This window comes from Coffea arabica, chromosome 11e (assembly GCF_036785885.1).
Source record: "Coffea arabica cultivar ET-39 chromosome 11e, Coffea Arabica ET-39 HiFi, whole genome shotgun sequence".
NCBI lineage: Eukaryota > Viridiplantae > Streptophyta > Magnoliopsida > Gentianales > Rubiaceae > Coffea > Coffea arabica.
The window spans coordinates 7051033-7061032 of NC_092331.1; the positions used below are offsets into that span (position 1 = coordinate 7051033).

Below are 10000 nucleotides of genomic sequence, written 5' to 3' on the forward strand. Positions count from 1 at the left end.
CATCGTGGCCATGCCTTTGCCAACACAAGGCAACGGCCGTCATGCGGCCCAAGGCCAACCGCCTAGCCACGAGGGGCACCGTCGTGCATTTTTCTTGCCGTGGGTGTGGCGTCGTGCCCATGCCTTAGCCAACGCAAGGCAACGGCCGTCGTGTGGCCTAAGGTCAACCGCCTAGCCATGAGGGGCACCGTCGTGCGTTTTTCTTGCCGTCGGTGAGCCATCGTGCCGATGCCTTAACCAACGCAAGCCAACGGCCATCGTGCGGCCTAAGGCCAACCGCCTAGCCATGAGGGGCACCGTAGTGCATTTTCCTTGCCGTCGGTGTGGCCGTCGTGCCCACGCCTTGGCCAACGCAGGGCAACGGCCGTCGTGCGGCCTATTGCCCACCTCCTAGCCGTGAGGGGCACCGTCGTGCATTTTCCCAGCATGGCTACAGAGGTTTACCCGTGGCCTTGGGAGCAAAACCCCACGGCAGTTGTGCTTTTTTCTTGCCGTCGGTGAGGCCGTCGTGCCCATGCCTTAGCCAATGCAAGGCAACGGCCGTCGTCCGTCCTAAGGCCCACCGCCAAGCCGTGAGGGGCACCGTCGTGCATTTTTCTTGTCGTCGGTGTGGCCGTCGTGCCCACGCCTTAGCCAACGCCGGGCAACGGCCGTCATGCGGCCTAAGGCCGCCATGAGGGGCACCGTCGTGCGTTTTTCCAGCATGGCTACAGAGGTTTACCCGTTGCCTTGGGAACAAAACCCCACGGCAGTCGTGCGTTTTCCTTGCCATCGGTGAGGCCGTCGTGCCCATGCTTAAGCCAATGCAGGGCAACGGCCGTCGTGCGGCCTAAGGCCCACCGCCTAGCCATGAGGGGCACCGTCGTGCGTTTTATTTGCCGTCGGTGTGGCATCGTGCCCATGCCTTAGCCAACGCTAGGCAACGGCCGTCGTGCGGCCTAAGGCCAAACGCCTAGCATCGTGCCCGTGCTTTAGCCAACGCAGGGCAATGGCCATCGTGCGGCCTAAGGGCAACCGCCTAGCCACGAGGGGCACCGTCGTGTGTTTTTCTTGCCATCGGTGTGGAATCGTGCCCATGCCTTAGCCAACGCAAGGCAACGGCCGTCATGCGGCCTATGGCCGACCGCCTGGCCATGAGGGGCACCGTCGTGCGTTTTTCTTGCCGTCGGTGTGGCCGCCGTGCCCATGCCTTAGCCAACGCAGGGCAACGGCCGCTCACAAAACTAATTACATAATCAAGTAATAAAAATTTAAATAAATGATTCCAAATCAAATCTAAAATAAATTAAACACCGTAAAAGTGTTTTATCCCAAGCAAAATATAAAATAAATTAAAACAATACAAAAGTGAAAAATAATATAATATATTATTTGTCCAAGTATAATAATTTCAACTTCACACAAATTAAATAAATTCGTTTAGGATTAAGTAATTAATGCCTTTGAAAAAAAGAATAACTTAGTTTAGTTAGATAAAATTATTTTTATGTTTATTAAATTATTTTTAATTCGTAAACGGGTCATATCGGGTCATATCAGGTCACCACGGGTTGACCCGAAATCGACCGGTTTTCTTTTCGGGTTCATCGGGTCCAACCCGATTCTGACCCGAATTCCCGAAACCTCAACCCAAACCCATTAATTTCGTGTTAGGTTCGTGTCGTGTTTTCAGGTCGTGTCGAAAATTGCCACCCCTAGTTGCGGTGATACATTTGCGCCGACAAATTTGAGCGACGATCCGGGCTTTGATCGAGCCGTACCGTTCCTGATTTGTCTCGCGCCTTCAGATCCTCCTTCACGCTTCGACAAGAAGCAAAATATTAAGCAATCGTTCCGACGGAGCTAAATTACTACAGGATAAAGAACGAATAGGAAATTTGGATTTCGAAACAAAAAAGAGAGGGGTGCAACACGAGGACTTCCCAGGGGGTCACCCATCCTAGTACTACTCTCGCCCAAGCACGCTTAACTTCGGAGTTCTGATGGGATCCGGTGCATTAGTGCTGGTATGATCGCACCCGCCATGTTCCTTTCGCTTTATTCTTTTAAACTACCCCGTCCTGCGAAGCAGTGTGGCTTTTCTAGACCGAAATTCATTTTAAGCGTCAATTCAAGCATTTTCCTCTTATCCTTTTATTTATTTACTTTATATTTTTTTTTGTTATTGATTTGCACCCTGTTTTTTTCCCTCATCCCGCAACTCTAAATTATCATGAAATCAATCCTTCACGCTTGCAGTTAGGGGTGGCAATTCGGGTCCAAATCAGGTTGGCGGGTCGGGTTCGGGTCAACAGACCCGCCAGAAAATCTGTTGACCCGAACCCCGACCCGCCAACCCGTGACGGGTCAGGTATGCTGACCCGAACCCGAAAATTTCAGGTTTACGGGGCGGCGGGTCGACCCGAAATGACCCGAAACTTAATTTTAATTTATTAATTTATCACTGTAATTTCTAATAAAATCAATTTCTCACAAAACTAATTACATAATCAAGTAATAAAAATTTAAATAAATGATTCCAAATCAAATCTAAAAAATTAAACACCGTAAAAGTGTTTTATCCCAAGCAAAATATAAAATAAATTAAAACAATACAAAAGTGAAAAATAATATAATATATTATTTGTCCAAGTATAATAATTTCAACTTCACACAAATTAAATAAATTCGTTTAGGATTAAGTAATTAATGCCTTTGAAAAAAAGAATAACTTAGTTTAGTTAGATAAAATTATTTTTATGTTTATTAAATTATTTTTAATTCGTAAACGGGTCATATCGGGTCATATCAGGTCACCACGGGTTGACCCGAAATCGACCGGTTTTCTTTTCGGGTTCATCGGGTCCAACCCGATTCTGACCCGAATTCCCGAAACCTCAACCCAAACCCATTAATTTCGTGTTAGGTTCGTGTCGTGTTTTCAGGTCGTGTCGAAAATTGCCACCCCTAGTTGCGGTGATACATTTGCGCCGACAAATTTGAGCGACGATCCGGGCTTTGATCGAGCCGTACCGTTCCTGATTTGTCTCGCGCCTTCAGATCCTCCTTCACGCTTCGACAAGAAGCAAAATATTAAGCAATCGTTCCGACGGAGCTAAATTACTACAGGATAAAGAACGAATAGGAAATTTGGATTTCGAAACAAAAAAGAGAGGGGTGCAACACGAGGACTTCCCAGGGGGTCACCCATCCTAGTACTACTCTCGCCCAAGCACGCTTAACTTCGGAGTTCTGATGGGATCCGGTGCATTAGTGCTGGTATGATCGCACCCGCCATGTTCCTTTCGCTTTATTCTTTTAAACTACCCCGTCCTGCGAAGCAGTGTGGCTTTTCTAGACCGAAATTCATTTTAAGCGTCAATTCAAGCATTTTCCTCTTATCCTTTTATTTATTTACTTTATATTTTTTTTTGTTATTGATTTGCACCCTGTTTTTTTCCCTCATCCCGCAACTCTAAATTATCATGAAATCAATCCTTCACGCTTGCAGTTAGGGGTGGCAATTCGGGTCCAAATCAGGTTGGCGGGTCGGGTTCGGGTCAACAGACCCGCCAGAAAATCTGTTGACCCGAACCCCGACCCGCCAACCCGTGACGGGTCAGGTATGCTGACCCGAACCCGAAAATTTCAGGTTTACGGGGCGGCGGGTCGACCCGAAATGACCCGAAACTTAATTTTAATTTATTAATTTATCACTGTAATTTCTAATAAAATCAATTTCTCACAAAACTAATTACATAATCAAGTAATAAAAATTTAAATAAATGATTCCAAATCAAATCTAAAATAAATTAAACACCGTAAAAGTGTTTTATCCCAAGCAAAATATAAAATAAATTAAAACAATACAAAAGTGAAAAATAATATAATATGTTATTTGTCCAAGTATAATAATTTCAACTTCACACAAATTAAATAAATTCGTTTAGGATTAAGTAATTAATGCCTTTGAAAAAAAGAATAACTTAGTTTAGTTAGATAAAATTATTTTTATGTTTATTAAATTATTTTTAATTCGTAAACGGGTCATATCGGGTCATATCAGGTCACCACGGGTTGACCCGAAATCGACCGGTTTTCTTTTCGGGTTCATCGGGTCCAACCCGATTCTGACCCGAATTCCCGAAACCTCAACCCAAACCCATTAATTTCGTGTTAGGTTCGTGTCGTGTTTTCAGGTCGTGTCGAAAATTGCCACCCCTAGTTGCGGTGAGTGTGGCTTTTCTAGACCGAAATTCATTTTAAGCGTCAATTCAAGCATTTTCCTCTTATCCTTTTATTTATTTACTTTATATTTTTTTTTGTTATTGATTTGCACCCTGTTTTTTTCCCTCATCCCGCAACTCTAAATTATCATGAAATCAATCCTTCACGCTTGCAGTTAGGGGTGGCAATTCGGGTCCAAATCAGGTTGGCGGGTCGGGTTCGGGTCAACAGACCCGCCAGAAAATCTGTTGACCCGAACCCCGACCCGCCAACCCGTGACGGGTCAGGTATGCTGACCCGAACCCGAAAATTTCAGGTTTACGGGGCGGCGGGTCGACCCGAAATGACCCGAAACTTAATTTTAATTTATTAATTTATCACTGTAATTTCTAATAAAATCAATTTCTCACAAAACTAATTACATAATCAAGTAATAAAAATTTAAATAAATGATTCCAAATCAAATCTAAAATAAATTAAACACCGTAAAAGTGTTTTATCCCAAGCAAAATATAAAATAAATTAAAACAATACAAAAGTGAAAAATAATATAATATATTATTTGTCCAAGTATAATAATTTCAACTTCACACAAATTAAATAAATTCGTTTAGGATTAAGTAATTAATGCCTTTGAAAAAAAGAATAACTTAGTTTAGTTAGATAAAATTATTTTTATGTTTATTAAATTATTTTTAATTCGTAAACGGGTCATATCGGGTCATATCAGGTCACCACGGGTTGACCCGAAATCGACCGGTTTTCTTTTCGGGTTCATCGGGTCCAACCCGATTCTGACCCGAATTCCCGAAACCTCAACCCAAACCCATTAATTTCGTGTTAGGTTCGTGTCGTGTTTTCAGGTCGTGTCGAAAATTGCCACCCCTAGTTGCGGTGATACATTTGCGCCGACAAATTTGAGCGACGATCCGGGCTTTGATCGAGCCGTACCGTTCCTGATTTGTCTCGCGCCTTCAGATCCTCCTTCACGCTTCGACAAGAAGCAAAATATTAAGCAATCGTTCCGACGGAGCTAAATTACTACAGGATAAAGAACGAATAGGAAATTTGGATTTCGAAACAAAAAAGAGAGGGGTGCAACACGAGGACTTCCCAGGGGGTCACCCATCCTAGTACTACTCTCGCCCAAGCACGCTTAACTTCGGAGTTCTGATGGGATCCGGTGCATTAGTGCTGGTATGATCGCACCCGCCATGTTCCTTTCGCTTTATTCTTTTAAACTACCCCGTCCTGCGAAGCAGTGTGGCTTTTCTAGACCGAAATTCATTTTAAGCGTCAATTCAAGCATTTTCCTCTTATCCTTTTATTTATTTACTTTATATTTTTTTTTGTTATTGATTTGCACCCTGTTTTTTTCCCTCATCCCGCAACTCTAAATTATCATGAAATCAATCCTTCACGCTTGCAGTTAGGGGTGGCAATTCGGGTCCAAATCAGGTTGGCGGGTCGGGTTCGGGTCAACAGACCCGCCAGAAAATCTGTTGACCCGAACCCCGACCCGCCAACCCGTGACGGGTCAGGTATGCTGACCCGAACCCGAAAATTTCAGGTTTACGGGGCGGCGGGTCGACCCGAAATGACCCGAAACTTAATTTTAATTTATTAATTTATCACTGTAATTTCTAATAAAATCAATTTCTCACAAAACTAATTACATAATCAAGTAATAAAAATTTAAATAAATGATTCCAAATCAAATCTAAAATAAATTAAACACCGTAAAAGTGTTTTATCCCAAGCAAAATATAAAATAAATTAAAACAATACAAAAGTGAAAAATAATATAATATATTATTTGTCCAAGTATAATAATTTCAACTTCACACAAATTAAATAAATTCGTTTAGGATTAAGTAATTAATGCCTTTGAAAAAAAGAATAACTTAGTTTAGTTAGATAAAATTATTTTTATGTTTATTAAATTATTTTTAATTCGTAAACGGGTCATATCGGGTCATATCAGGTCACCACGGGTTGACCCGAAATCGACCGGTTTTCTTTTCGGGTTCATCGGGTCCAACCCGATTCTGACCCGAATTCCCGAAACCTCAACCCAAACCCATTAATTTCGTGTTAGGTTCGTGTCGTGTTTTCAGGTCGTGTCGAAAATTGCCACCCCTAGTTGCGGTGATACATTTGCGCCGACAAATTTGAGCGACGATCCGGGCTTTGATCGAGCCGTACCGTTCCTGATTTGTCTCGCGCCTTCAGATCCTCCTTCACGCTTCGACAAGAAGCAAAATATTAAGCAATCGTTCCGACGGAGCTAAATTACTACAGGATAAAGAACGAATAGGAAATTTGGATTTCGAAACAAAAAAGAGAGGGGTGCAACACGAGGACTTCCCAGGGGGTCACCCATCCTAGTACTACTCTCGCCCAAGCACGCTTAACTTCGGAGTTCTGATGGGATCCGGTGCATTAGTGCTGGTATGATCGCACCCGCCATGTTCCTTTCGCTTTATTCTTTTAAACTACCCCGTCCTGCGAAGCAGTGTGGCTTTTCTAGACCGAAATTCATTTTAAGCGTCAATTCAAGCATTTTCCTCTTATCCTTTTATTTATTTACTTTATATTTTTTTTTGTTATTGATTTGCACCCTGTTTTTTTCCCTCATCCCGCAACTCTAAATTATCATGAAATCAATCCTTCACGCTTGCAGTTAGGGGTGGCAATTCGGGTCCAAATCAGGTTGGCGGGTCGGGTTCGGGTCAACAGACCCGCCAGAAAATCTGTTGACCCGAACCCCGACCCGCCAACCCGTGACGGGTCAGGTATGCTGACCCGAACCCGAAAATTTCAGGTTTACGGGGCGGCGGGTCGACCCGAAATGACCCGAAACTTAATTTTAATTTATTAATTTATCACTGTAATTTCTAATAAAATCAATTTCTCACAAAACTAATTACATAATCAAGTAATAAAAATTTAAATAAATGATTCCAAATCAAATCTAAAATAAATTAAACACCGTAAAAGTGTTTTATCCCAAGCAAAATATAAAATAAATTAAAACAATACAAAAGTGAAAAATAATATAATATATTATTTGTCCAAGTATAATAATTTCAACTTCACACAAATTAAATAAATTCGTTTAGGATTAAGTAATTAATGCCTTTGAAAAAAAGAATAACTTAGTTTAGTTAGATAAAATTATTTTTATGTTTATTAAATTATTTTTAATTCGTAAACGGGTCATATCGGGTCATATCAGGTCACCACGGGTTGACCCGAAATCGACCGGTTTTCTTTTCGGGTTCATCGGGTCCAACCCGATTCTGACCCGAATTCCCGAAACCTCAACCCAAACCCATTAATTTCGTGTTAGGTTCGTGTCGTGTTTTCAGGTCGTGTCGAAAATTGCCACCCCTAGTTGCGGTGATACATTTGCGCCGACAAATTTGAGCGACGATCCGGGCTTTGATCGAGCCGTACCGTTCCTGATTTGTCTCGCGCCTTCAGATCCTCCTTCACGCTTCGACAAGAAGCAAAATATTAAGCAATCGTTCCGACGGAGCTAAATTACTACAGGATAAAGAACGAATAGGAAATTTGGATTTCGAAACAAAAAAGAGAGGGGTGCAACACGAGGACTTCCCAGGGGGTCACCCATCCTAGTACTACTCTCGCCCAAGCACGCTTAACTTCGGAGTTCTGATGGGATCCGGTGCATTAGTGCTGGTATGATCGCACCCGCCATGTTCCTTTCGCTTTATTCTTTTAAACTACCCCGTCCTGCGAAGCAGTGTGGCTTTTCTAGACCGAAATTCATTTTAAGCGTCAATTCAAGCATTTTCCTCTTATCCTTTTATTTATTTACTTTATATTTTTTTTTGTTATTGATTTGCACCCTGTTTTTTTCCCTCATCCCGCAACTCTAAATTATCATGAAATCAATCCTTCACGCTTGCAGTTAGGGGTGGCAATTCGGGTCCAAATCAGGTTGGCGGGTCGGGTTCGGGTCAACAGACCCGCCAGAAAATCTGTTGACCCGAACCCCGACCCGCCAACCCGTGACGGGTCAGGTATGCTGACCCGAACCCGAAAATTTCTGGTTTACGGGGCGGCGGGTCGACCCGAAATGACCCGAAACTTAATTTTAATTTATTAATTTATCACTGTAATTTCTAATAAAATCAATTTCTCACAAAACTAATTACATAATCAAGTAATAAAATTTTAAATAAATGATTCCAAATCAAATCTAAAATAAATTAAACACCGTAAAAGTGTTTTATCCCAAGCAAAATATAAAATAAATTAAAACAATACAAAAGTGAAAAATAATATAATATATTATTTGTCCAAGTATAATAATTTCAACTTCACACAAATTAAATAAATTCGTTTAGGATTAAGTAATTAATGCCTTTGAAAAAAAGAATAACTTAGTTTAGTTAGATAAAATTATTTTTATGTTTATTAAATTATTTTTAATTCGTAAACGGGTCATATCGGGTCATATCAGGTCACCACGGGTTGACCCGAAATCGACCGGTTTTCTTTTCGGGTTCATCGGGTCCAACCCGATTCTGACCCGAATTCCCGAAACCTCAACCCAAACCCATTAATTTCGTGTTAGGTTCGTGTCGTGTTTTCAGGTCGTGTCGAAAATTGCCACCCCTAGTTGCGGTGATACATTTGCGCCGACAAATTTGAGCGACGATCCGGGCTTTGATCGAGCCGTACCGTTCCTGATTTGTCTCGCGCCTTCAGATCCTCCTTCACGCTTCGACAAGAAGCAAAATATTAAGCAATCGTTCCGACGGAGCTAAATTACTACAGGATAAAGAACGAATAGGAAATTTGGATTTCGAAACAAAAAAGAGAGGGGTGCAACACGAGGACTTCCCAGGGGGTCACCCATCCTAGTACTACTCTCGCCCAAGCACGCTTAACTTCGGAGTTCTGATGGGATCCGGTGCATTAGTGCTGGTATGATCGCACCCGCCATGTTCCTTTCGCTTTATTCTTTTAAACTACCCCGTCCTGCGAAGCAGTGTGGCTTTTCTAGACCGAAATTCATTTTAAGCGTCAATTCAAGCATTTTCCTCTTATCCTTTTATTTATTTACTTTATATTTTTTTTTGTTATTGATTTGCACCCTGTTTTTTTCCCTCATCCCGCAACTCTAAATTATCATGAAATCAATCCTTCACGCTTGCAGTTAGGGGTGGCAATTCGGGTCCAAATCAGGTTGGCGGGTCGGGTTCGGGTCAACAGACCCGCCAGAAAATCTGTTGACCCGAACCCCGACCCGCCAACCCGTGACGGGTCAGGTATGCTGACCCGAACCCGAAAATTTCTGGTTTACGGGGCGGCGGGTCGACCCGAAATGACCCGAAACTTAATTTTAATTTATTAATTTATCACTGTAATTTCTAATAAAATCAATTTCTCACAAAACTAATTACATAATCAAGTAATAAAAATTTAAATAAATGATTCCAAATCAAATCTAAAATAAATTAAACACCGTAAAAGTGTTTTATCCCAAGCAAAATATAAAATAAATTAAAACAATACAAAAGTGAAAAATAATATAATATATTATTTGTCCAAGTATAATAATTTCAACTTCACACAAATTAAATAAATTCGTTTAGGATTAAGTAATTAATGCCTTTGAAAAAAAGAATAACTTAGTTTAGTTAGATAAAATTATTTTTATGTTTATTAAATTATTTTTAATTCGTAAACGGGTCATATCGGGTCATATCAGGTCACCACGGGTTGACCCGAAATCGACCGGTTTTCTTTTCGGGTTCAT

The 10000-nt window shown here is 41.5% G+C and overlaps 6 non-coding genes across 6 annotated transcripts; all 6 read right to left on the bottom strand.

Annotated features, from left to right (window-relative positions):
* Nucleotides 1-1901: 1901 nt before the first annotated feature.
* Nucleotides 1902-2020, bottom strand: LOC140031011 (5S ribosomal RNA). The gene has a single exon (XR_011834932.1). It is a non-coding gene; the product is annotated as a 5S ribosomal RNA (ribosomal RNA).
* Nucleotides 2021-3153: 1133 nt separating this feature from the next.
* On the bottom strand, nt 3154-3272 carry LOC140031022 (5S ribosomal RNA). Its single transcript, XR_011834943.1, has one exon. It is a non-coding gene; the product is annotated as a 5S ribosomal RNA (ribosomal RNA).
* A 2026-nt stretch (nt 3273-5298) lies between these two features.
* On the bottom strand, nt 5299-5417 carry LOC140031033 (5S ribosomal RNA). The gene has a single exon (XR_011834954.1). It is a non-coding gene; the product is annotated as a 5S ribosomal RNA (ribosomal RNA).
* A 1135-nt stretch (nt 5418-6552) lies between these two features.
* LOC140031044 (5S ribosomal RNA) lies at nt 6553-6671 on the bottom strand. The gene has a single exon (XR_011834965.1). It is a non-coding gene; the product is annotated as a 5S ribosomal RNA (ribosomal RNA).
* Nucleotides 6672-7806: 1135 nt separating this feature from the next.
* On the bottom strand, nt 7807-7925 carry LOC140031055 (5S ribosomal RNA). The gene has a single exon (XR_011834976.1). It is a non-coding gene; the product is annotated as a 5S ribosomal RNA (ribosomal RNA).
* A 1135-nt stretch (nt 7926-9060) lies between these two features.
* On the bottom strand, nt 9061-9179 carry LOC140031066 (5S ribosomal RNA). The gene has a single exon (XR_011834987.1). It is a non-coding gene; the product is annotated as a 5S ribosomal RNA (ribosomal RNA).
* Between the last annotated feature and the right edge of the window lie 821 nt (nt 9180-10000).